We start from the raw sequence: 27,458 nt of genomic DNA on the forward strand, positions 1-27,458 counted from the left end.
ACTGGGTTTAGTTACATATAATATCCAGATGGTCCCAACAACATCCTACTATCTCAAGGGGTCATTGGGCAGCTCCCACTGCAGAACAAGAGGCAGAGGGTAAATTCCAAGGACAGGGAAGGGGATGAGCAGCATCTGATTGCCCAGGTTCAGCTCATAGGCCAACCAGAGGTCATGTCCTCTCAGTGAACTCCTCCAATACATTTACCAGAACGAGGAACTCCATCATTGCAAGGAGACTAAAAAGTATGGTGGAACATGGAGTTCTTTGATGAGAAGAAAATGTCTCTTCCACATCACCAAAAGCAGTTTTCTTGCAAGTGGGTGATGGTATTTCTCAGGGCTACCTGTAACCCTCCAGATTGTCTCCGGATTCCATAACTAGAGTCAGATACCAGCAAACCCCAAAGCCTTAATCACAAGTCTCAACCAAGGAGAAACAGATCATATGTGGAAATAATTGGAAGATTCCGCCAAACTATATCAGGAAAAATATAGGGAGTATAACAGGAATGAACTCTAAGGGTAGTAGATCAGGCAAGAATAAACATAATGTTGTACTAAGTCAAATTTATTGATATATATACATTTACTTAAAAATGTAGATTCAGTGTGTTAACTGCAACAGCCAAATATTTTTTAACAATTTGCTGTAATGGTTTTCTTTGTCTGATACCCGAAATCTTTTTTTTTTTTTTTAATATTTTTTTTCAATTTTTATTTATTTATGATAGTCACAGAGAGAGAGAGAGAGAGAGAGAGAGGCAGAGACACAGGCCGAGGGAGAAGCAGGCTCCATGCACCGGGAGCCCGATGTGGGATTCGATCCCGGGTCTCCAGGATCGCGCCCTGGGCCAAAGGCAGGCGCCAAACCGCTGCGCCACCCAGGGATCCCTGATACCCGAATTCAACCGTAATTTTCCACAATAGTATAGAGCAGTATTTCTCAACCAGGAAAAATTTTGCTCCCCTGGATCCTACCCATGAGACATTTGTCAATGTCTGGAGATGATGCTGATTGTCATAAATGGAAGGGAGGAGCTGATGGCATCTAGTGGGTAGAGGCCAGGAATGTTGATAAACGTTCTACAATGCACATGGCAACCCCTCACAACAAATGATTATTTGATCCAAAATATGTCATGTCAAGGTTGAGAAATCCTGATTATAGAGAAATTTGGAAGCTTGATGAAATCTGGAAGCAATGAGCGGATTTGAGTGGATTTATCATGGAGAACATTTATCTACTTCTAACCATGCCACTTAGGATGACCCAAAGGACACTCCCTTCTTCAAGGCATTAATGAATATATTGCTGGAAGCAATGGATATCTGGTAAAGCTCTACCCTGGCTGTCTTCTGACAATAGGCAATGACAAAGGGACAGAATGCCCTAAGAAAGTTTCCCTAATATCAGTGTGGATGACGGGATCTTGTAGTGCAGATACCACTTGATAGCCAGAGACAGAGAGGGCATGGATACTGATAGGGCAGCAGGACTGGGGTAATAATCAGGGATCTGGTAATGACTACAACTGATCATGCTGTCTAGGACTGAAATTGATGGGCAGCCTACAAAACTATTACTCAGTTTGTAGACACCAAAAATTTGAGGTACTGTAAACAGAGCTGAGATTGAGGCCCCAGTTTTTCCAGCCTTTCACTAAATTCTCATATTAGAGTCTGGTTCCCATGAGGAAGGAACCAAAGACACTGCCACATGTTTATACAGGAGATCTTCCTTGTAGGCTTCCCAAAAGAACCTGCATCCATTTACCACAGTGACTATGTATAGGGGAAAGGGGACATACTAATATTTTTGAGGATTATTGAACATTGACCTTGAACTCATACACTTAATGATCCAATGTTACTAGAAGCTGGTCAGAGTGGAGGTTCACAGAGCCCAATTATAATTCTCTTCCCTAACAGGATAGCCAACCAAATGTTCCCATATTCTTGGGACAACTGCTGTGATTATTGCCATCATCAAAGACTTGCAAGTTGCAGGGATGGTGATTCCTAACATAGTGCCATTAACTCACCTAACTGAATGTATGAATGAGTTTTTGATATTGACGGTGAAGTATAAATCCAATCAGGTGGTAACTGCAATTGTAGCTACTGTCCTCTAGGCAAAGTACTGGAAAAGATGAAAGAATTTCCAGGAGAGGACTTGAACCTGTAACCAAGTTCAAAGACCACATGGACTGACCTGACAAGAAACTGTCCTTGCCTTTCTGAGGACCTACAAGCTTAGAGCAGCTAAGAGCCTAGTCCCTGCCTACTGATAAAATTAAGGAGGGGTAGAGATGGTCAGAAAACAATAGTGATCCCTAAGATCTTAGTGAGGACAGGATATCAGGAAGCATCAGAGATTAATGCCACTTTAAATTTGTGCCACCATGGTAGGACTGTGAGACCGTGGAGCTAGCTTAAGTGTATCTCATGTGTGCCCAGAGATTCTCTCACCTGCAAAAAATAAACATGTATGTATAGAGCCTCTGTGGGGCTGTAATAGGGAAGGATGTGGCCAGATAAAATAAAATTAGGCAATGGGGGCACAGTTGGTTAAGCAGCTGACTCTTGGGTAGGCTCAGGCCATGATCTCAGGGTCATGAAATCAGCCCTGTCACAGCAGGCTCCGCATTCAGTGGGGAGTCTGCTAAAGTTTCTATCTCATTCCCTCTCTGCGCCTTCCTCCCCCCACAACCCCCACTCCTACCTGCTCAAGCCTGTTTGTGCACATGCTCACTCTCTCTCTCTCAAATAAATATATAAATCTTAAAAAAAAAAAAGTTAAGGAAAGGAAAGGGAAAAGAAAAGAAAAGAAAGAAAAGAAAAAAGAAAAGAAAAGAAAAAAAAGAAAAGAAAAGAAAGAAAAGAAAAGAGAAAGAAAGAAAGAAAAGAAAGAAAAGAAAAGAAAAGAAAAGAAAAGAAAAGAAAAGAAAAGAAAAGAAAAGAAAAGAAAAGAAAAGAAAAGAAAAGAAAAGAAAAAATAGGCAATGGCTTTTGGTTCCAAGGATCTGAGCTTCAGATAGCCTTGTCTCCCAGGTAAGGGCATAAAAAAGTTGCCTTGGGCAAGTAGCAATATATACCTGTCTAAAGGAATTCTGTTTGGGGGCTCCCCAAGGAATATCTTGTGTTATTACAAACAGAGCTTCTCAGAAGTGACATTCCCAAAGACTTTATTATTTTCATATAACCCATTATCACAAGCAGAAGAGCTTCAAAAGGCATAATGTAAGAACTACTTAAATGGCAATAGATAAAAATTATTTCTGTCATTGTAAAAAAACTACCTAATTTATATGATTGGTAGGCAATATCTTTAATATGCTCACTTTAGCGGCATCTGTGGAAGGGAGACAATGAGGCACTAAGTGGATAGTGTATTATCCTCAGGAGTCAGGCAGGCACTTAAAGATGCACATTAAAAAATTCCATGTCCTATTTGGACAGAAATATGGGTCTTCTAGGATTATGGTGGATTATCATAAACTCATTAGGTGGTGTCTCCAATAGTATCATGTGCTACACTACCATGATTAGATTTCTACGTCATCTATGAGACACAAAAATAAAACTTAGAACACTCAATTTATAGAAAAAGTCATTTTAGCAGCCTGTGGGGAAGCTCCTGAGGTCACTCCAACTGATAAGCCACTTAAAAGATTTGCCTTCTATTATCATGTAGATACAAAGCCCATAAACCATAACAGGAACTCAATGTTTCTCCAAAGGCTTGAAGGACTTTGTAAATTGTCTTAAAATCACAACTTACTACTACAGAAGGACCTTACATGAAGGTGAATGTGGTTACTGTTCTACATGTAATGAACCATATATCATTTTTCAAATATCCCAGTTACTAACATTAGAAGTTTTTGGTTAGGATAAAGGTCAATGTTTTGCGTTCTCAGCAAGAGAACTTTACTTGATTCCAGAGAAGTGGAGAAATGTACTTTGTTATTGGTGTGATTTATTTTCGGCACCCTGATTTTTAGACTTCATTCCAAAATGGACTCATCTTGTCATTTAATAACATCCTACCGTTCAAGCTGCTCAGCCAATTCTGAGAAAGGACTAATCCATTTCAGCATCAGCAGCAAGATGGACACTCTGGAAGAGCAGATGTGCACTCTTCTCTGTAATTACTTTCAGCTCTTGCTTTGCCCTTTACTGTCTGTTTGAAATTTAACCTTAATGGAATCAGAATGGCATTTACCCAGGGATCAGCTCCAGATTGTGTGAAACTCACAAAAATAAAGGTTATGACATAGTAAGTCTACTAATCGCTTTCTGTGACTAGAATTGACTAACAGTTATCCTTGAGTAGAAGAAACTAAGAATACCACATATTTATCCTGAGTTGGAGAAATTAATAATTTCTCTTCTCATTTTGCCCCCTGCCATCAACCACTACGGTAGCCTATACTATGACCTCAGAGTAGCAATCGAGAACTCTGACACAGAGAGCATAGAGAATGGCCCATTCTATTGAAACATAAATTGTGTGTAACAGGTGAGATACCAACCAGATATTCAGAAGTAGAGACCGAGTTGGTAGCTGGAAAGGCAGGGCTGGAGCTTAACATGGAGCATGTTAAGGATGGAGTGTCAAAACACAGCAAACATGGAAATAAGAAGAGTTCCAGATCTTCCATACTCTGCTGCCAGAGCCCAGCCTTGGATTGAACTAAATGTTCATTTTCTTTATAACAATAATAGAGCTAGATTTGCTTACTCAAGTACTTTACAAATGTTGCAGGATAAAGAAAATTTAAATAGTCAGCTCCTGAATTCCTCTTAAAAGAATTGTTTTCCTCTGGAGGAATCTTATTAAGTGATTAGGAGGGAAAACCCCTATTAATTAGGCTGTGTTTTTGAGAGTCTTCCAGACTTCAGAGGAGAGAGAAAGCTTCCCTATATAATCCACCATGGGGATTTGACTCCTGCAAGTGAATAGGGGAGAGAAGAAATGAGAGGGAGGGAGGAGTAGCAACATGGAGAGAGACTCAAGACTCAGAGAAGGTGAAATACAGCGGAGAAACAGTACAGGAAGGTTGCCGCTGACATTTGCCTCCAGGATTGTTGAAATTGCTGACATAATCTTCCCTCCACTGCACTCTTCTCCCTACCAATTTTCCATAATACTCATTGAATGGGTTTTTGTTTTGTTTTGTTTTGATGGTGGCTTTTTAATTGTATTTTAAATTGTTTAGGCTTTTTTAAGGATGCCACAGAAAGAAGACAGGCCCTCCTAGAGTGAGTACAGTGTACATAGAAGCTGCTAAGGAGCACACAGAAGAAGGGAACGAAGTGACCTAGGAATGTAAAATCCAAGGGGGTCAAAAAGATTTGGAGAAAGTCTTTAGACTTTTGAATATTATGGAACCAGGAAAGGTTTAAACCAATTTTCCCTAGAACTTGAGGGGCAGGTAAGTTTCAGGTTGACATCTAGGTCGTGAAACTATCTCATTCAACCCTCATAATATCTGTATGAGGAAGATTCTGTTGTTAGCTGCATTTTGCAGATGAGGAAATTCAGACTCAGAATCATCCCCAAAGTCATATACCTAGTAAATTGCAGAGCAGGATTACAATACTAACTCTAATTACTGAGGGCACAATCTCAACCAGTATAAGACAAACTTTTTGTCTCATATTTTGAGACTGAATCCTCACACAGTCAAATCCTACCCATCTCTTAAGATTCATTTTCCTCCCCCAAACTACATTGAGGGAATTCCATATCCCTCATTGACTATTTAAAGTTCTTTCCCTACAGCATATTAACATAATAAGATTTTGCCCATATTTATAACAAGGCAGCTTCTTCAATTATTTACCTAATTCCTTTTGCTCCTAATCAATTTTCTTGAGATACGGCCTATAATTTCTGCTCTCTTTTCTATTCATTTTTCTACCTAATAACTCCACCTCACTAGGTGATGGTCTCCTAATCCCAACACTCAACAGTTGCCATCAGTCTTCACCTCCTAAATAATTTCCTCAGTAGCATGTGACACTGTTCACAAAACCCCACAACCAACATTGTGGCATCTTAGATTTGGCTTCACACTTGCATCTATGACCCTCCATCTATCTCCTTCTTATATTCCTCTTTTTTCAGCCATTCCTAAAAAGCTTATGTGCCAATTGATTTCTGTCGTTCTTAATTTCTCCATGGGTAATTAGCTCAGAGTCAGTGGATAAACCCTGTATGGTGATAAGCGAGCCTCTGAAGTTAATACAAATTATTTTCTATATGTACATTTTTTCGAAGCAAAGTATTCTTTCATTCAATATTACTTATTTCCATAAATATTTGTGGAGGATCTATATTCTGTTACACACTCTTCTAGATTCTAGGGTCTAGGTGATTTAAAACATACACACACACACACACACACAGAAAAAGAAAGACCCAGTGTCAAATATTAGAAAGGAATAGAGATGTCCAGAAACAACAAAACAAGTGATAAAATGACAATATATACATATCTACCAATATTTACTCTGAAGTAATCAGACTAAATACTCTAAACAAAAGACAAAGGGTGTCAGAATGGATAAAAAAAACAAGACCCATCTATATGCTACCTACGAGAAACTCATATCAGACATAAAGACAGTTGCATATTGAAAGTGAGGTGATAGAAAACCATTTATCATGCAAATGGACATCAAAAAAAAAAAAAAAAAAGCCAGAGTAGTGACACTTACATCAGACAAAATAGATTTTTTATTAAGTAGGTTCCACCCCCAGCATGGAGCCCAACATGGGGCTTGAACTCATGATCCAGAGATCAAGAACTGAGCTGAGATCAAGAGTGGGACACCCAACCGGCTGACCCACCCAGGCACCTCAGACAAATTAGATTTTTAAAAATTTATTTATTTTAGGGGTGGGGAGGAAGGGGACAGAGGGAGAGGGGAAAAAGAAGCCCAAGCAGACTCTCCCCTGAGCAAAGAGCCTGATACAGGGCTTGATCTCAAAACCCTAAGATCAGACTTGAGCTGAAACTAAGAGTCAGGCATTTGACTACCACCCAGGAGCCCCCAGACAAACTAGGTTTTAAACAAAAGACTGTAACAAGAGATGAAGAAGGACACTATATCATAAAAAGGGGACTATCCAATAAGAAAACCTAACAGTTGTAAATACGTAGGCCCCCAACTTGGGAGCACCCAAATATATAAAACAATTAATAACAAACACAAAGATATTCATTGATAATAATACAATAATACTAGGGGACTTTAATACTCCACTTACATCATTGCCATCCAAACAGAAAATCAACAAGGAAACAATAGCTTTGAATGACACACTGGACCAGATGGACTTAACAGATATTTTCAGAACATTTCATCCTAAAGCAGTAGAATAAACACTCTTTTCAAGTGCATATGGGACATTTTCCAGAGTAGATCACATACTAGATCACAAATGAGACCTCAAAAGCTACAAAAAGACTGAGACTATACCATGCATCTCTTCTGATCACAATGCTATGAAACTTGAAGTCAACCACAAAAAAAAAAAAAAAAAAAAAAAAAAAAAAAAAAAAAAATTTGGAAAGACAACAAACACATGGAGGTTAAAGAACATGCTGCTAAAGAATGAATGGGTCAGCCAGGAAACTAAAGACAAAATAAAAAAATACATGGAAACAAATGAAAATGAAAACATAATGGTTCAAAATCTTTTGGATGCAGCAAAAGCAGTCATCAGAGGGAAGTATATAGCAACACAGGCCTACCTCAGGGAAATAAAAATCAAAATTTCAATGAGGTATACCAGTCAGAATAGCTAAAATTAACAACACAGAAACAACAGGTGTTGGCAAGGATGTGGAGAAAGGGGAATCCTCCTACACTGTTCATGGGAATGCAAACTGGTGCAGCCACTCTGGAAGAGAGTGTGGAGGTTCCTGAAAAGTTAAAAATAGAACTACCTTATGATATAGCAATTGCACTACTAGGTATTTACCCAAAGGATGCAATAATACTGATTTAAAGGGATACATGCACCCTGAAGTTTATAGCAGCATTATCAATAATAGCCAAAGTATGGAAAGTGTGAATGTCCATTGACTGATGAATGGATAAAGAAGAGGTACTGGGGTGTGTGTGTGTGTGTGTGTGTGCGCAATGGAGTATTATTTAGCCAAAAAAATTAATGAAATCTTGCCATTTGTGATGGTGTGGATGGAGCTAGACAGTATTAGGTTAAGTAAAATCAGTCAGCCAGAAAAGGATAAATATCATATGATTTCACTCATATGTAGAATTTAAGAAACAAAACAGATGAACATAGAGGATATAAGAGAAAGAAGGGCAAATCAGAAAACAGACTCTGAACTATAGAGAAGAAACTGAGGGTTACTGGAGAGGAGGTGAGCAGGGGATGGGTCACCTGGGTGATGAGTATTAAGGAGGGCACTTATTGTGATGAGCACTATGTGTTAAATGTAAGTAATGTATCACTAAATTCTATATCTGAAACTAATATCACACTGTATGTTAACTGTCTGTAATTTAAATAAAAACTTGCCAAAGAACAACAGAGGAACTAGGGGAGCATAGTAAGGAGATGAGTTCAGAAAGATGATGGTGACCAAGGTCATGCAGGAATTTTTAGATTACTGTAAGTACTTCTATTCTGAGTGAAATAAGCAACCATTGTAGGGTTTTGAGCTTAGAAGTTATGCTATGTGGCTTAAGTAGAAGAATCAACTCTGGCTGGGGTATTCAGTATGGATTAAAGAGGCAGGAGTAGAAGTAGGAGTCCAATCAGAAGGCTATTGCAGTTACCTGTACAGGAGATGCTGGAAGTTATATCCAACAGTATTTCCCAATATATTAGAGGATATGAGAGACAAAATAGTTAAGGACAACTCAATATTGCTGGCCTTGGCATGTGGAAGAATGGAGTCACCACCACCTGAGATGAGGAAAACTGTGGGTAGACAATATTGAGGGGGGACAGATAATGGGAAGATCAGTTTGGGACCTGGAAAGCCTGAAGTGTCTAATGCACAACTAAGTGGAAATATTAAGCAAGCAGTCAAATATATAAATCTGGAATTCAGAAGAACAGTCTAGACAGAAGTTATAAATTTAGGAGTCATTAGCATATACCCAGTATTTAAAGTTATATAACAGAAAGATATGACTAAGAAAATGAGTTTTGATGGGAAAAAAAGAAAGGATCAAAAACGGAGACCTACAGCACTCAAATATTAAGAGGTAAGGTGCCAGCAAAGAAAATTGAGAAGAAGCAACCCGCAATGGAGGAGAAAGAAAGAAAGCTGAGATACTGGAGCCAAAGGAAGTAACATAGAAGGGGGAGTCAGGTGACATCAGCTATGTCAGGTGCTATAAAAAGGGACAATGAGAGCTGAAGTGGGTTCCATGGAGGTTCCTGGTTACTCTAATAAGGGCAATTTTGGTGGAGATGAAGACCTGAGTGGAGGAGGACTAAGAATGAACAGAAGGGAAATTGGAATTCTGCACCAAAGAGGACCAAAAATGATGGTGAGAGAAACGGTTATTTTTTAATGAGGAACTATTTTAGTTTGTGTTTTATTGAGAATGGTTGAGCAGAGAGTGGAAAATTGATGAGATAAAGAGAGGAGATTGCTGCAGTGATGTCCTTGAGGAGGCAGGAGAACACAGGATCTAGTGCATACATGTTTGGAATGTCTGGCTTTCAATATGAATATGGAGACTTTATTTATGGCAATGGACAAGAAAGCAGAGTATGGGCACTAGATTCTGTTGGGGGGATAGAGGTGATGGAGGGATTCTGTCGATGTTTTCAGGTAAATTATCCAACAGCAAATTCATCTCTTGAGAGTAAAGAAGGGATTAGGGGCTGTTTGGGGAAGAAGGAATGAAGAAATGAAAGAAGGTATAAAATAGCCATCTAGTACAATAAGAGATAAGGACATCTTACCTTATTGTCAGGTAGCACTTGAAAGAACCACCTGAAATCCATGGTCAAGGATGTAGAAATGAGACCAGGCAGTGTGGTTGTGTGTGTTTTTTTTCCAATCACAATCAGCTACACAGTCATAGGCACTAAAAGTAGACAAAGGATTGGACTTAGTCAAGGTTACTGTTTGTCAAGTAAGTACAGTGAAGCAAGAGAGAGCAAGAAAATGATTAGAATGATTGACCATAAATTTAATGTGCATAAGCAGGGATGCTGAACCTTGAAGGAGTAAGGGATAGTGAAAAAAATGGTGAAATACTATTAGATGAAAAAGATTTAAACACAGGATTGTTGCTGGTCCCAGTGGGTGTAGACACATCATTGGAGTTAGTACACTGAGGGAGTGAGTTATAAATTTAGGAAGCAGTGGTCGGAGAGTGGAATGGATGAAATTAAGATTCTGGAGGAATTAGATGTATTGACAATGACAATATCTATGAGAGTGATTGGTTGTCAAAGAATTTAAGATCTGCAAATGCTGAAGATCCACATCTCTACATCTTTTCTGCATTAACTACCCTAGCTCTAAATAGTGCATGTTTTGAGATGATTTCCTGTCTATGCATCCAACAGATACTCTCTACCTGTTGGCTGTCTCCATTTGGATGCAGAGCAAGTACCTCAAATATAACATGCTCTGGGGTTAAATCACTATTTTACCCTTTCCCTGCCCCCTCCACCAGCAGACCCAGAGAACGTGTCATTCATCTATTCCATGTAAGGCAGAAATCAAGACTTCCTAGACCTCCTTCCCTAACCAGCAACATTAAAATAATTTACAATCTGTTGGTTTCATCACCTAACTCTACCTTTTAAACTGTCTTCTTTCTCCAGTCCCACCCCCACAGGTAGAAATTTATACCCACAAAATTTCAAAACTAGATTACTAAAGCAGTTTCCCAGGCAGTTTCCCAGACTCTTTGCTATGGCTTTGTCCATTTTCAAAGCCATTATCCACATTCCTTCTGGAGTATTATTTCCTAAAAACCTGCTTAAAGTGTCTCAGTGGAGGCTTCATATTGCCTTAGGATAAAATCCATACTCCTTAGAAAAACTAGGCAGCTGCTTATCTCGTGCCTGCTTGCCTCAAACCTCACATTTCACTGCTTCCCAGCACATCATGTTCACCTAGTGCTCCAGCCACATGGAATTACAGCCAACTCCTCAACTCTTTACCTTTACAAATGCATTTCTATTTCCAGGTATGCTTTTCCCTATTCCACCACCTTCTTCAACTAGCTAATTATTGCTCATTCTTTACAGTTAACTCAATCTTGCCCTCTTCCAAAAAGCCTTCTCAGGGGTTCTTAGTGAGTTTACGGTTTCCATCTATGTGTCCCCAAAGCATCCTGTTCCTATCTACATCAAGACATTTTCCATATAGTAAATTACTCATTTTTAATTTGTCTGTTTCTCTTCTGAATCTGAGCTCATTGAGGGCAGAATATTGGTGTGTTTTGTTTTGTTTTGTTTTGTTCAACTTTCTGTAGTTCTTAACACAATGTTAAGGGTACATAAAAGGCAGTATGAGCTTTCTGAATGAATGATTAGCTCTTAATTGAGTCCAACCATTATGATGGTTTAAATATCTGTTGAAATCCTGAAATCCCAGTTGCATGAAAACTCCTAAGGATAGTAATTCTCTTGTAGTTCCCAAAGTATAGAAAAGAGTTGGCAACACAGAACAGGCACTTGGTAAACAATGAACTCTGTGAGTCCTGCAGTTTTACCCTTGGTGATATAGTAGGGTCAGGACCTGCAAAATCCCCACTCAGGCCAGTTGATCTCAGGTATACTAGAATAGAACACAAGTGAGTGCTAATATAGCACAGATAAAGTATAGTAAATTGGTTTCATTCAGTTATAGCAAATATTTGCTTCTAGACTCAGTAGCTACCATTCTGGCTACTGGACAAAATTATTTTTACTACATCAAATTTATGTGAAACTTATAAATGAGTGTATCTGATGATTGCAATAAATACAAAAGATCCCCCAAAAGAAATAATCTATCTTTTTTGCAAATAAATTGCATGAGGTTATCATCATAATCTGACAAATTTGGCAAAAGACTCCTAAGAAGGAAAATGACCAAACAAAAGGAAATAATCATTTTGATGTTAAGCAAAGAATTACATTCTCTGACTTGTGTAGTTGCCAAATTGCAGCAAATCATATTCACTTACTTGGCCAAAGGTTCTGCTCTTTCCACTGCTCCTTCTTCCCAGCAAGTTCTCAAGTAGAGCTTCAACAGCTGCCAACATCTGCTCAACTGACCTCCAGCACCAGATCACCTGTTTCTGTCTTTCTACTGATCAAGAAGTACAGCAGGATTCCAGTGGAAGGACAAGTGTAGGTTCAAAAAATCTGGGATATTCTTCCTAGATCAACAAATGGAATTTCAACAAGAAATGAGAGAATTAGCAAATTGCAGATTTTTAAGGCTTATTACTGTACCTTTGTTTTACTTCACTCACCATTACTGAATTTCAGGTTAGCACATACCTGATGGTTACTGTGCTAAACAGATACCAGAATACACAGTAGAACACACTGAAAAAGAAGGGTGGCAAGGAAAAGCATATGACTAAGAGGCAAGCAGATCTGTACTTGAATCTCAACTCTGCTTCCAACCCAAAATTATTGTGTGTCAGTTAGCCTCCTTGAGCTTGAATTTTTTATCTGTAGACTGGAGAAGATTATGTCTTCCATAAAGGGCTATCGTGAAGAGTAACTAAGATCACACACATCATGTGCCTAATAAAGGCTTGACATAGTTGACAATTAATAAATGATACCTGTGATAGTAAAAAGGAGTTTACTATCCACCTGGGAGTCAGAAAATTACATAACTTACCAAAATAAAACGTTATAAATACTATTGAGCAAACCCTATGAGAGTAGAGACAAGGAAATAATTAATCCTGCTGGATGAGGTGGTAGGGGAGACTTTACAACCAGGCCTCCAGATTTTGCTGTTTGACACTAACATTGACCAGTTCACCTCCATTATCATCAGCCAACAAACATGCTCTAGTAGCCCTGCTGTAAAAGTAAATAAATCAATCTTCTCTTGACCTCACACCACTCCCTCCAGATTACTGCTTATTTCTCTTAGATGATCTCATCTAGTCCCTTGGCTTTAAATGCAATTTATTCCCTGGTGACTCTGAAATTTACATCTTCATTCAGCCCCATCCTCCCTCTTGAGCATCAAACTTGGACATTCAACTGTTGATTCAACATGAACACGATGGTAGGCTTCCCAAACTTTCCAGGTCTAATACAACTACTAATTCTCCCAAGCCTCCCCACAAAACAAAACAAAACAAAACAAAACAAAAACACTTGCTCTTGATTTATTTTTCCCTGTCTTGTAAATGTTTATACCACAGTCATGTTCAATGCCCTTGTTCCTTCACCCTGTTTCTCATCCATCAAGTCCCTGGACTCTACCTCTTTGTTCCTTTCCTTCCACCTTACTGCCGCCACCACCACCCAAGCCTCCACCATCCCTCATTAGACCCTGCATAGCCTCCTAACCTACTTATAGCTGCCAATTCAGGTTCACTGCTTTGTCCACAACGTTCCACTAGTCTCCACAAAGTAACTATCATGATTTTCATAAAATTTGCATTCCCCTTTTTAAACACTACAGTGCCTCCCCATTTCACTTGGAGAAAACCCTCAGTGCCTTGACATGACCTGGGAAGCCTTGTGCTGTCCAGCCCCACCTACCTCTCTGCCCCCCTGCTCTTGCCCCTCTCTAGTTCACTCACTATGCCCCAGGCACAAGGGGCTTCTTTCCATTTCTCAAATGTACCAACTTATTCGTGTTTGGGCAAAAAAACTGAATTTGTTCTTTGCTCTATGCAACACTTCCCCAATCTCTGAATGGCCCAGGCTTTCCCATATTTCAGATGTCAGTTTAAATACCCCCACCTCAGAAAGATGACTCCCAACCATCCATTATAGAGGAGCCCTGTCCTTCCTCTCACACCGATCACTTTCTGTTATGTCACTCATTTGTTTTCTTCACATTACTACTTTTTTTTTTTAATTTGTACTTGTTTGTTGTTTATTGCTGTCCCTCTAAAATATAAGACTCAGGAGAGAACAGATCTCAAGCTGCTTGTTTATTCCTGTATCTCCAGTGCCTACATCAGTGTGCGGCCTAGATCAGTGAATACATTCACACAATATTTGTTGAATAAATGAACATAGTTCTGGAAGTGTTTGGTAAGAGGAATCGTCAAATTTAGTAATTAAAATTAAACTGTAAAGGAAGGGGAAAGATAAATAGGCAGGGCACAAAGGATTTAGTGCAGTAAAATGACTCTGTATGACACTATGGTCATTATAATTGCTATCATTAGAAATTTCTCCAAACCCATAAAATATACAAGAGTTTACCAAGAGTAAACCCTAATCTAAACCATGGACTTGGGGTGATAATAGTGTGTCAATCTATGTTTATAATTGCAATAAACGTACTACCCTGGTAGGGGATGCTGATCATGGGGCAGCTATGCATCTTGGGGGTGGGATGTATATGGGAAATCTTTGTAGTTTCACTCAGTTTTGCTGTGAACCTAAAACTACTCTACTAAAAATTTGTAAATTAAAAAATTTTTAACTCTAATATTCTTTATGGCTTCACTTGCCTCCTGTTCCACTAGCAAATGTCATTGATAATCTGCTGAATGGTGAAAGCAGTGGTAATGTTGGAGGGGTTTTACTCACAGGTGAACTTTGTGCTTTTGGAAGAGTAGTCATCAGAAGATAAGCAATAAGGATACAACTCAGCCTGCCAGGGCCCCTCCCCCAGCTCTGAAAGGACTATGCATAAAATGGTACTTTCAAGACACTCCTTTAACTTGAGTGAGAGTGCATATTATTCTGAGCCTCTTTTCTCCTAGATCAATGAGAAGTTCAAAAACAATGAGAATATTTCTGTCTCTAACGATTAAGTGGGGCAGGAGAAATTAAGCAACAATCTAAAGCAGTCATTTCTATTAAAACATGTTCAAAGTAAATCAGGAATGCAGAGCCCCTTCTAAGGGGTCAGGAAGCCCTAAATGCTGTCCCTAAACATACCTGTTCAAGGAAAGGTCCAGTCAGCAGAAACTGGGAGGCTGGACCCTCCACTACCACAGGAGCAGACTGGTGAAGGGGCTGACAGTCCTGCTTCCCTCCTCTGATTGCCCAGGTACTGAGAACTTTAAAGTATAGTCACACAGTTTCTATTTGCTCTATTCTAAAAGAGATGGTACTTCATTTGTGGTCTCATGAATTCTAGAAAACAAAATTCCTCATATGGAGTCACTTGGTGTTATTTCTGCACTGAAATCTGAGACCCAGATTCCATGCCTCCAAACCAGCTTCTCAAGGCTTTCTCTAATCATCAGTGCAAAGGTGCCACCTTACTTGTAGGCTCTGTGTCCTCTGGGTGGTCACCTGCAGTGGTGAAAAGACACTGTACTCCCTAATGGAGCCAGCATGTGACCCTGTGTCATTACCGACTGTTCATACAACCTACCTGACTTATGTGTGTGCTTCATCTCTTTGCCTCCTGTATCAGCTAGCTGGTCATTTTCACACTGAACACCAAAGCAACAGAGAAGAAATAGATGAATCTGCCTTCTGCTGTCTCATTACCCCAAGTCTGGTGAGCACCCCACCACCACCACCACCATCACCTTGGACCCTGGGACAGCAGCTATGAACAAGTCCAGCAAGGCTCCAACGAGTCAGTTTATAACATTGGCATTATCATCACTTTAAAATGGACAAGGTAAAAGTTGCTTTATTAAATTTTGACAATCCTCAAACAAAATGAACACAACTCAAGGTGACACTGTGAAGGAAATCTTGCCTCTTTTAGGATTTTTTTCAACACTCTGTGCATGTTAGAATCACCTGGGTAGCTATTTTTTAAATGCTCTGAGAGGTTATGATTTAATTGATCTGAGGTAGGATGGTTCTAATGACCTGCGACGGTAAAAAAAAAAAAAACACCACCTTAAATGGGTAAGTGGAAGCCTCTAGATTCTTAAATACTCAGGGAGGACTCCCAGCATTGCAGTGATGACCTTTGTAACTGAGAGTACATAAATAAGAACAATAAAATAAATGAAGAAACACAGCTCAATTAGCACTGAAAACCAACGAGGTGAGGAAGATCCATTTTACAGTTAGAAGTTCTTAATCACAATTGTGTCATGTGTACAGCTATTTTTGGTAAGTGAAACTGAGTAAAAATGCTCTGTTGTTAGTAGCTTCAATTGGGTTTTGTTTCTTCTGATGATGCTTTTGGTAACTTCACTTTGACTTTGCAAATTTATCTTTCCCAAATTGACTTTCATAGGAGTAAAACTGAGTTATTTTTTTGCCTGAAGCCCTGCTTTGATGTGTTTAAGGTAGGGGGGAAATCCTCTTAAATGAATTTCAAGGCTATGTCAAAGCAGTTTAAAAGTTAGAAAAATATTGTCCTAAAATTGCTAAAGTCAATAAGTTTCTAAAATTTAACAGCAACACATTGGACAGTTAAAAGTACAGCTGTATCTCGTGGGTCTTTGCAAGCTATTGGCTTTCTACCTAATTCTCTTGGACTCCTTCTGGAGAGGCTGTGGCTGCTTTTTTTTTTTTTTTTTTTTTTTTTTTTTTTTTTTGCCATGCCTTTACCCCATCCCTCACGTTCATTGCTAAGATGTGAAGTTTGGTTGCCCACACACATTGGATCTTTATGATCACCCACTCACACACAAACCTACTGGGCTGTCTACTTAGGGAGAGATGCCACCGCCCAGCCTTGGCAGTCACTGAGTTCTCCTGCAGTGGGGAGGCATTTGTATGGAGCCATCTACACTCAGCCCTCTTGTCCTTCTCCAAACTCTGGAAAGAAATGAGCACCAACCAATGAGGAAAGCAAAGACTATTCATTCTGAACTTGCTATAACAATGGAGTCCACAAGACAGGCAGAGGAGCTAGAAATTTTAAGGTGAAAATGGTAAGGCTTCAAGTGTGCCCTGATAGGAAGCTGTTAGCATAAGGAAGCTGCAGGTGGGCTAGCTAGAAGTGCTCTGTGATTGGTTAATAATATGTATTTGGCTTTCTCTTATTAGTTATAAACTGGACATGGGGGCAAAAAAATAGGGAAAATGTCAGTTATTTTTTAAATTATTTTTAAAGGTTTTATTTATTTATTTATTTGAGAGAGAGACCACAACCAGGAGAAGAGAAAGAAGGACAAGCAGACTCCCCACTGAGCAGGGAGCCTGATATGGGTCTTGGTCCCATGACCCTGCGATCATGACCTGAGTCAAAGATGGACACTTAATCAGCTGAGCCACCCAGGTGCCCCAAGAAGGTGTCATTTATTAATCAGGTTCTGGCTATTTGGGGCCAACTGTTACAGAACTCATTATTTAGCTTCTTGAATTGTCACTAGAGGTAGAAATCTGGCTTCCTTCAAGTTTGAGTTATAGCAAGCAGGCTGTCTTCCTGGATTGTTTATTGTAGATAAGGGGTTGGTTTCCTGGACAAGTTGTTGTAGGTTGTGAGTTAAAGTTCTATCTTTATATATGGTCTGGCCACTGTCCCTTTATATATTCAATCTCTCAGAACCAATAGAAAGAACATGGGTTATGGTGGCTTTTTAATCCTCTGCTTTCCAGTCTGTCCCATATCCTGACTGCAGTGATTAGCCACAAATACACTGATAATTTTATTCACTATTCACTAAATGTAACATATTTATATATATGTTAAATATATATACATATATATATATATATATATATATATATATATATATATATATATATATATAACTTGGTAATAATTACTTGGAAAGAATAAGGAAGTAGCTATGGCAAAACCAAGGTCCCTGAGCAGCATACTCCTGATTTCTCTGGATGCAAATCAGAGAGTCCTCTGGAAGCTCTTCATCAAGAGCTCTTCATGATCCCACTCCATATTCTCTCTCTATCTCTCTGGCTTTTGAAAGTGCCACTTCCTTGTTGATGATGAGGCCCGAGCAACAATCAGCAGCCCTGGTCCAATCAAGAGGAGTACCTCACACCATATGACTTGATTACCCCTGAAATTCAGCTTAAGAAATTTGTAGCTGACAAGAACACATAGGCCACAATATATTTAAAAAGTAAATTTCTTGGGATCCCTGGGTGGCGCAGCGGTTTAGCGCCTGCCTTTGGCCCAGGGCGCGATCCTGGAAACCCTGGATCGAATCCCACGTCGGGCTCCCGGTGCATGGAGCCTGCTTCTCCTTCTGCCTGTGTCTCTGCCTCTCTCTCTCTCTCTCTCTGTGACTATCATAAATTAAAAAAAATAAAAAATTAAAAAAAAAAAGTAAATTTCTATCAAATTTCTTTTTTTAAAGAACATTTGAATGTTGTAATAAGTATTGTGCCAATTAGTTCCAGGCAAATAAGAGTGTTTATTATGCTAAGATTTAGATTATCACTGTATTTGAGATCAATTTAACCAGAGAATGGTAACCACCAACTAAATGCAGGGATGAACACTTAAATACATTCTTTGGAGTAATTTGCACAATCACGTGATACAGACATTATTCCCATGTTGTAGATGAGAAGATTGTGAACCCCAGAAAGACCCAAGGGAACCCAGCAAACCAATTGTACAGCTCTTATTTTAGATGCCAGGAATCCTTGCTCCCAGTTGCTCATGCTGTATTAGTTTTCTAGATAAACATAACCAATAGGGAACCAGGAAAGCCAGACCCGTAATTCAGTCTGAGTCCAAAGGCCCAAGAACCAGGAGCATCAATGTTCAAGGCAGGAGAGGATGAATGTCCCAGCTCAAACAGAACAAATCTGCCCTTCCTCTCCCTTTTTATCTGCTTCAGGCCCTCAGCGGAGTGCACAATGCCTACTCACAAGGTGAGAGTGATCTTTACCCAGTTCATTAATTCAAATGTGATCTCTTCTAGAAACACCCTCACAGACACACCCAGAAATGTTTTACCAGCTCTCTGGATATCCTGCAGCCCATTCAGGTTAACACATAAGATTAACCATCACACACATCCTGTGACAGCAGATATTCAAAGATGCTCCTAGGTCATTTTCACAGAATAACTCAGGGCACATGTCATAGAGACAGCTTCATTCCTCAGAGGCCAGTGTTTTATGCACCCAGGAGCTCTTTCTCCTGCTACATAGCAAACCATCCTTGGCTCCCCCCAAATGATAATACAAATTGCATTGTAATAATGAAAGCATACATGATAAATTCCTCTACACAATCTCACAGATCACATCTTGCTTCAGGGAGCAAAGTCTTGGTACATTTATCAATGCTGCTGCCAAAACTGTCACTTAGGATTCAAAGGTGACACATTCTCCACATTCACTTCAACTTTGTGGTTAATATAAAATCACTTCTTACTTTTTTGTTATTTTCAGTTCTCCTCCAGCCATCTTATCAGTTTGATGTTTATATATGTTTGTGATGTTATCAGTATGAGATAGGGCATTTTTATTTTCTTAGCAGTTGACAGAAGCATTTATCATAAGGAGAAGAGATCCACCAATGCTCAGAAAATTATTTGAAACTCCTGGTTGAGTAGAAGCTAAGACCTTAGAGGGACTGAATATAAGAATTTGCCTGCCAGAGGCAAGGAGGGGAAATTGTTTGCACTGGAGAGGGAAGGACCTAGACAAAGACAGGAAAAGAGATAATGCCCGCAGTTGTTTATAACTCCTTGTAACTTCCCTAGAACACTTCAAGCCTAAACTAATACAATTCTTATTGTGATTAGAACTTTTGTGGACACTGATGAAGGGGCTGTATTTTCAGTCTAGGTCTATAAGAGGAAGAACCAAGATAGTGAGCTAGACCTAGTTCTATTAACCTTGTCTTTTTAACCACATATTCTGATGCTTTGACATCTGGGTTATTGCTAACTCTCCCAGAGCTGGCCAATTCCTAGAGATAGTAAACCACTCTCCAAGAGCTCTGGAAGCAAGCTTCAAATGCCAACCAAGTAATGCAGAGCCCATGCTTCCAACCACCTCCTTTATTAGCCTCCTACTCTGGGCCACCATTCACATCCTCTAATTGTCTCAAACAATTAGGGACAGCTTCTATGCCCCAGAGCCTGGTGAAATTGTTTGACTTGTCAATCCCAAGGCTGCTTACCCTGCCTTGCCTGTTCCTTCCTACAGAAACCACATTAAAGGTTCTTGCTCGAATTTTCCCTGCTGCCCTGCCTCAGGCTGACTCCCACGCGTGCTTCCCTGCGTAGCCTCACAGTCTTGGCATGACTCCCCCTCTTGGGAACTGTGAATAACTAGTTTTTCAAAGGCAATCATCTCCTAATCTGTTAACCTTACTGTACCTCAACTTTTTTATTAATACTTTAAACTTTTCTGGTGTTTTGAAACACCAGTGGGAAAAGTCCACAGGAAACCACAAAGAAGAATTATGTCAGAAGATACTACATGGTGAGAAGAGTTCAGAATTCTGACATTGAGCTGGGGCTGAGCCAAAATTACCTTAATCTCTGAGGGGCAGGAAGGCCTCCCTCCTGGATATATCTTTGCTTCACCCCAGCATTACACACCTCCCTTCTCCTCTTACCTGGTATGATTTAGCAATCCAACAAATCAACCCTTAACGATTTTCTTTCATGACACCAGGGATTCTCATATATATATATGAGAGAATCATATAGTAGGAAGAGATCTGAAAGTATGTATTTTCAGCTCTGAACAAAAGCAAGAATCTCCAAACCCATGTCCTGGTCAAGTTTGAGCTGAACCAAGTGGTAGGTAAAGAATAAAACATTTTTCTCTTTAGGGAAATTTCTCTTTTTGACACACCTAACAAAATAAATATGATGCATGAGAGGAAGCAAAGAATATGAAAAAGTGTGAAAAAAAATTATCCTTTCAAAAGGTCTCTTGACATTTAATGTTATTTAGGTTGTTAGAAATTCCCATTAAGCACATTCTGAAGCTTTTTTAAAAAAGTGTAAACACTGAGATTTAAAATTATGTGTATGGTTAATCCAGAGCCCTAACATTACTTAGAAATATTGATAACCCAGAAGACAGGTGTATATGACAGAAATTATTTTTAATTTTCATTTAAAAGACTGTATTAAAATTTAGAGTAATTATAATTATCAGAATCTGTTCTTATTTCTATTCCATTACAAAATAAGAATAATCAATTCAAAGTCAGATATAAATTTTGGCCTGTAAAAGACAGAAGTGGCAGCCACTTTGGACTGTTTGTGAAGATGTAACACTCAACACACACACACTCTGTTTTTTAAATTTTTATTTATTTAATTTTTAAAATTTATTTATTTATTCATGAAAGACACAGAGAAAGAGGCAAAGACATATGCAGAGGGATAAACAGGCTCCTTGCAGGGAGCCTGATGCCAACTCAATCCCAGGACTGCAGGATCATGACCTGAGCAAAAGGCAGACGCTCAACCACTGAGCTACCCAGGTACCCCTTATTTTTTTTTAATTTTTAAAGGTGTGAGCAGATTCCTTGTAATTAAGAAATTAAGCATGCATGAAAACAGTTTTGTGAAGTACTAAAAATAATTATTAACTGTAGTTAGGAAAAAATATATTTATTTAGTATTGTTCTTTATTAGAATTTTTAATGGTAAGCCATTCTAGTAAATTAAAATACTTTGAATTATTCTTACTCTGTAAGCCAAAATTTTCTGGGACCATCATGCATGCAAACAATCTACATAATTTAAGTAGTTAAAATTAAAGATTTCATAAGTATTTGACCTAATTTTCAATAGATGCCTCCATATATGCCAATTGAAGGAGTCAAAGTGAGTTGAGCACTCTAGGATGTTCATTTTTGTGCCCTCAGCACTGGCACAGTATCTGTCATCTCATAGGTTCTAAACAGGTGTTTTTAATAAATGAATGAAGCAGAATTAAGAATATCACTGTAATGATAGCCATTAAATGCCAAAGATCCTCCAGAGGTCTGTACTAGACAAATTAACATCAATTTCTCTAAGTGTGATATATTAGAGAAGAATACCGTGCACAAAAATCCACCTAAGCCACATAGAATTCTGGTTTCTGTGCCTTGTAAGTCACAGGGCATATGGCAAAAATATCGAACATTTCCAAGTCACATGTACCATGTTTTAGACTTTTCTGTCTGTAAATACATTTATTTTTCTTTAAAAACTCAGCTGTCTGTATGAGAAGCTAACAGTAAACAAGGCTAAGTCTTCTTAGATAAAACAGAGAGTTACTTCAAAGGAATGTAGGACAAATTCATGGAAAATATTATCAGACTACGAAACTATAAAACACCTGACTGGAAGGAAAACAAGAAGTCAAGTCTACATCTTAATAAAGATGTGGTTCCAAAGGTTCTGACCACTTTCCAACCATGAAGAACTGTTAATGATTCCCTGCTGGCCAAATCTTACTTGGGATAAGTGCATCTTACCTTCCTGATCCCCTTTGCCATTACAACTGTATAGATTCACTCCTGTTCCTATATCAAAGACCACGGTTAGGGTTTGATGGCAGAGTGACTCCTGGCCTTCTCCTGGCAGATAAATGGAATTCAGGTATATAGGAGGGGAAAAAACCTCTTCCTCTTCCCTCAAGTTCAGTGACTGGGGCCTGTGAGCTAAACTAACAAAAGGCAGACTAACAGTCTGACAGAAAAGGCATACAAATTTTCTCAATATTTAAAATTTTGTGTGCATAGGGACATCAGAGAGACATGAAAACCCAAAGGAGCAGTCAGACTCAGGGGCTCATGTAACATTTCACAAAGGGCAGTGAACTGCCGAAACATGACTAGAAAAGAAAGGCATGTGGGCTTCCAGGGCTCACAAACTATGGGAAGTGAGTTGGAAATACAGGGAAGAGCTAATCATGAAAGAAAAGAGTCCTCTCACTAAGGTTTGTAACACGGCCCAATCTCAGTGCCAACTCTCCATCTCCAGTGATAAGTGTCTCTTTCTTCGTCCTGGTCTGAAGTGTGGGTGGGCAGGGGCGGGGGGGATTTACTCCCTTTTTTCAGACAGATGAGGGGAGGGCAGGAAGCTCTTTTGGGTCTGTTATTTCACAATTGCCTTTAGCTCAAAATAATCAAATATGCCAAAGTGGCATGATTGGGTTGGCATATTCTGGACCCCTTCACAGGAATGGGTAAATAGTCACAAATTCTGGGTAGGGACTGCTCAAAGTCATCTTCAGTTGTGCCTGAAATATCCTTTGAGGTACCCATAGAAGGGTATCTTAAGAAACTTACACAGGGGCAACTGAGTGTCTCAGTTAGTTGAATGTCCAACTGTTGGTTTCAGCTCAGATCATGATCTCAGAATCCTAGGATTGAGCCTAACATTGGGCTCCTCACTCCTTTGGGGAGCCTGCTTGAGACTCTCTCTCTTTCTAACTCTTGGTCTCACTCTCCCTCTGCCTCTTCCCCCATTCAACATGTATGCTCTCTCTCTCTCAAATAAATAAATAAATAAATAAATAAATAAATAAATAAATCTTTTAAAAAATTAATCAACTTGCATAAATGAAAGCAGTATGTGAAGAAGATGCAGAAATAATGAAGTCAATTGCTAAAGCAAAGAGCTCTTACTGAAAGGTCAAAATAACCAGGAAATAAAACACTTTTTTCAAAGCCAATTAGATCCTCTTCACCTGATGTCATTTTGTAGGTAATTTAAGCCAGAGCTCCTAGCTAGACCCCTTTGGATAGTTTAAATCTTGCTTTGGATTTTTTAGCCTCTAATATTTTGATTTTAGTTTTTGTTGGTTTAATTGTGTGCTTGATTTTGTCTTTGTATTTCATTTTGCTCACTGTGTTTGCACTTCTTAGCACCTTCCATTGCTAGATTTAGACTTATGAGATTAAAGGGATGAGAAATATAGCCTTGAAAAAATATAAACAGAATGGAGACAAAAGATGCTCCTTTTTTTTAATCATGAAAAATGAATGGCACTTAGGATAATCAATATAGTCAAATTACTGTCAGGTCAAAGAATGATTTGTGAATTCCGAAAGGTGTCTACACCAGCAACAATATCATTATAAAATAATAGATCCAGGCCAGCATCAACTGCCAATTCACAGAATAAAGAACATAGACTTTTGTCTAAAAAAGGTCCTCATGGAGATCATCCAAGAAAAATCTCAGTTTCCACAGGAGACTTCTACAGCTCAGAAGTACTAAATGACCAGCCTAAGGCCATACGATAAATTTTGGCAGAGTCAGAACTAGAAAAACAAAATTTACTGGTTCCAAATGTCCTGCCATTTCCATTGAAAAAGTATCTCTGATAATTGAAGGAGAAAAAAAAAGGTAAAAAGCATTTGTTTTGTATTTGGCTTTACATAAAAGGAGGAGCTTTTTTCAGGACATGGCTTGGAGATTTTCTAGACCACTTCCTACATTGATCTTTGTCATGTTCTCTCCCTTTATTGGGCCGTATTTTCCCTAGACTTCAAGGGCTACAAAATGAAAAAAGATAGAAACACACATCAGTATATTTTATAAAGACCTTATTAGCTGCTCTGATGCAAATCTTAAAGGAATGTTGGATGTACAAGACCAAATAAGATTCATGCATCTCAACTTTACCATCTTACTGAAACACTTAAGAATTAACTGTAATTAATCTTCCTAATTCTGATGTCAAATTTTTTTTTTTTTAGTTATCCTGTAATGGCTGAATCCAAATGAAAGGAGAAGGGAGACCAACTGCTAAGCTGGAGTTCAGTCTAACACAGGCGAATGCAGCAGGCAGAACAGGGAAAATCAGACCGAACAGGCTAAACTGCCTGAAGAATGACTCGCGAATGGTTCTGATTCCCTAACCCTCTGATCAGGAGGAGGCCACAGCAAGCATGCTGCCTACACACCCTTGTGGACCACAAGACCACCTGCTCAGTGATAGAGTGAGTCACACTCTGCCTGGATTCTTGACTTTGTGCAGTTTGCAACCTCATTTTCCCAACAACTGAACTGCCAACATTTATTTTCTCACTATGTTAATGAAACCCATGCTGCTTGCAGCTCACTAATGGACAGAAAATAGTCTATTGCTTCTCTGTGAAAAAAAAATAAATACCCAGCCATTAGAATTACCCAGAACTAATCGGGAAACTGTGTGGGGAAAAGGCAGGCTACAAAGCCACGGATCCAAGTTCAGGCATAAAGTGTGCCTCAGGCAGAAAGTCTGACAAGCATCCTACACTAAAATGTAATAAATGGGAGTTGGGGGGTGGTGGTTTGCTGCCTTGTAAAAGTGATAGGTTTAGTGCTTCTTAAGAGGAAAAGTTGGCATGCCTATGACAGCCCCAGAGCCTTAACAGGACATTAGATGATCAATCACGTCAAGAGTCAGGGCTTGTGCTCTGACTAGCCCATGGCCACTGGTCCTTGGAAGGCTTGAGGGGAACAGTAGCAGCAGCCTGCGACCTCCCCCAGGGGCTCCTCAGAGAAGGAGGCTTGACTATTGAATTTTTTCACAAAATAATGATCTCTGTGGTCACAAATAAAATGACATACAGCATTTGAAAGCTCTGGGCATATTCAATTATCTTTAGGACCATAAGGTTAGACAATACTATAAAAGTCTTTGGTTGAAATATCATCTTTGGCATTTTCTTTCTCATTACCTCTGCATCCAATCAGTCATCCATATTACCAACCCAAAAGCCTAAACATCTCTGGAATCTATTTAGTTCTTTCCATCATCTCTACACTGCCATTATCCTAGTCTGATCCACCATTAACTCTCACCCAGACCGTCTCCTTGCTTTCAATCTGATACCCTCCTGTATGTGCTAGAAAAGCCTGCCATGAAATCTCAGTGGCTTACAGCACAGTCATTTGTTTTTCTCACTCAAGGCCTGGAGGCTGGCTTAGCTCAGGTCTGTCTGAGTCTCATCCTGGGACCTGTGGCACATGGGCGTGCTGTCTCATGACTGATGCAGAGCCAAGAGGCCAAGACAAACCTTCGAAACACACCCAGAGCCTTCACTAACATTCCACTGGGCAATGCATGTCACATTGCCAAGCCTACCATCTAGCAGGTATGTACATATACTGCCTGAATCTAGTGGAAAAAGGTACGAAGTCACAAGGTTAAAAGCAAGGATCCGTTATTCCAACTGTGGAGGGAATACAGAATTGGAAAAGATAATGCAGCATACCACACTACCTATTGCCTATTCCCCACATCAAGCCAGAGAGGTCTTCTAAGTAAACAAATTTAAATAAACATGTTATTCCCCTTCCCATACTCTTGAATGGCTGTATTACCATTGAAAAACATGCCCCCCCCTCAAAAAAGAAAGAAAAAAAAGTGCCCTACAAAACCCTGCAGGGAAGCACCCTGCTTGCAGCTCCAGTCTAAATCTCTTGCCATCTTCCTCCTCCATTCTATACTCTAGACATACTGAACCTCTGCCCTGCCAGCCTCTCTCCCACCTTAGAATTTGCTCAAGGTAGTCCCTCTCCATGACTGGAATACTTTCTCTCCCTTTTCTTCCATTGAAACCTATATCTAAAAGGATGTCACTTCTGAGAAATTTTCCCTGACCACAATACTGGGTCCGGTCCTCCTATTAAATACTAATTCCTTCTACTCTCCTCCGGGACACTTAGTTGAAATTAATTGATCCTTGGTAGTGTAATGACTGTCTCCCTTGCTAAAATGTAAGCTTCATGGTTGTAGAAACAGTATCGAGAGTGTGTGTGTGGGTGTGGGGGGGTGTTATTTTCTTAGCTTCAGGGCTCGGTCATGATGAACACTCAAAATACATATACACACGTTTGCATACACACACACACACACACACATATATTCCCATACAAAAACTTTTTCTTTAATGATCTTCCCCACTCATTCTACCCCTTCAACATTTCTTTGCATAGCAAAGACAGAAGAGCTTAGCATTTGGAGCCATGCATTGAAATCTCTTGCTCTGCCATTTAGTAGTCCTGTGGGTTAATGATTTAATTATCTGGCTGAGGGGCACCTGGGTGGCTCAGTGGTTGAATGTCTGCCACTGTGGTTGGAGTCCCACACTGGGATCCCCGCAGGAAGCCTCTGCCTATGTCTCTGTCTCTTTTATTATCTTTTTAAAGATAAAATCTTTAAAATAATAATAATAATCTGGCTGAGCCTTTCTTACCTATAAAATGGAGATGAGAATTCCTACTTTGCAAGGTTGAGGGATTTAATGAGATGTGCATGAATAAACACTCAACTACTGTTCCCTCCTCTCTTCCCATCCTCTAGCCTAGTTGCCATGCCCCAATGTTCTGATTTATACCGGACATTTCCAACCCAGATTTGCTGGCAGCTACACATAACTCTCAAGTCAAACCTAGCAATTTCCTATCAAAACTGACAAACTGTTCCATCCTAACTC

The 27,458-nt window shown here is 39.4% G+C and overlaps 1 protein-coding gene and 1 long non-coding RNA gene across 6 annotated transcripts in view; one reads left to right on the top strand and one right to left on the bottom strand.

The window, feature by feature from the left end:
- EPM2A (EPM2A glucan phosphatase, laforin) overlaps nucleotides 1–27,458 on the bottom strand; it is a 291,240-nt gene that overhangs the window by 82,448 nt on the left and 181,334 nt on the right. For 4 of the 5 annotated variants that reach the window (XR_013378552.1, XR_013378550.1, XR_013378547.1 and 1 more), the window contains 2 exons: nucleotides 12,193–12,387; nucleotides 9,968–10,092 (listed from right to left, as the gene is read on the bottom strand). The gene's annotated coding sequence lies outside the window, so the exon portion shown is untranslated. The remainder of the gene's footprint in view (nucleotides 1–9,967; nucleotides 10,093–12,192; nucleotides 12,388–27,458) is intronic. The other variant, XR_013378553.1, reaches the window with a different exon arrangement.
- On the top strand, nucleotides 1,113–26,596 carry LOC144312921 (uncharacterized). The gene is made up of 4 exons (XR_013378579.1): nucleotides 1,113–1,335; nucleotides 15,588–15,800; nucleotides 21,381–21,515; nucleotides 24,732–26,596. It is a non-coding gene; the product is annotated as an uncharacterized LOC144312921 (long non-coding RNA).

Source organism: Canis aureus, chromosome 1 (assembly GCF_053574225.1).
Source record: "Canis aureus isolate CA01 chromosome 1, VMU_Caureus_v.1.0, whole genome shotgun sequence".
NCBI lineage: Eukaryota > Metazoa > Chordata > Mammalia > Carnivora > Canidae > Canis > Canis aureus.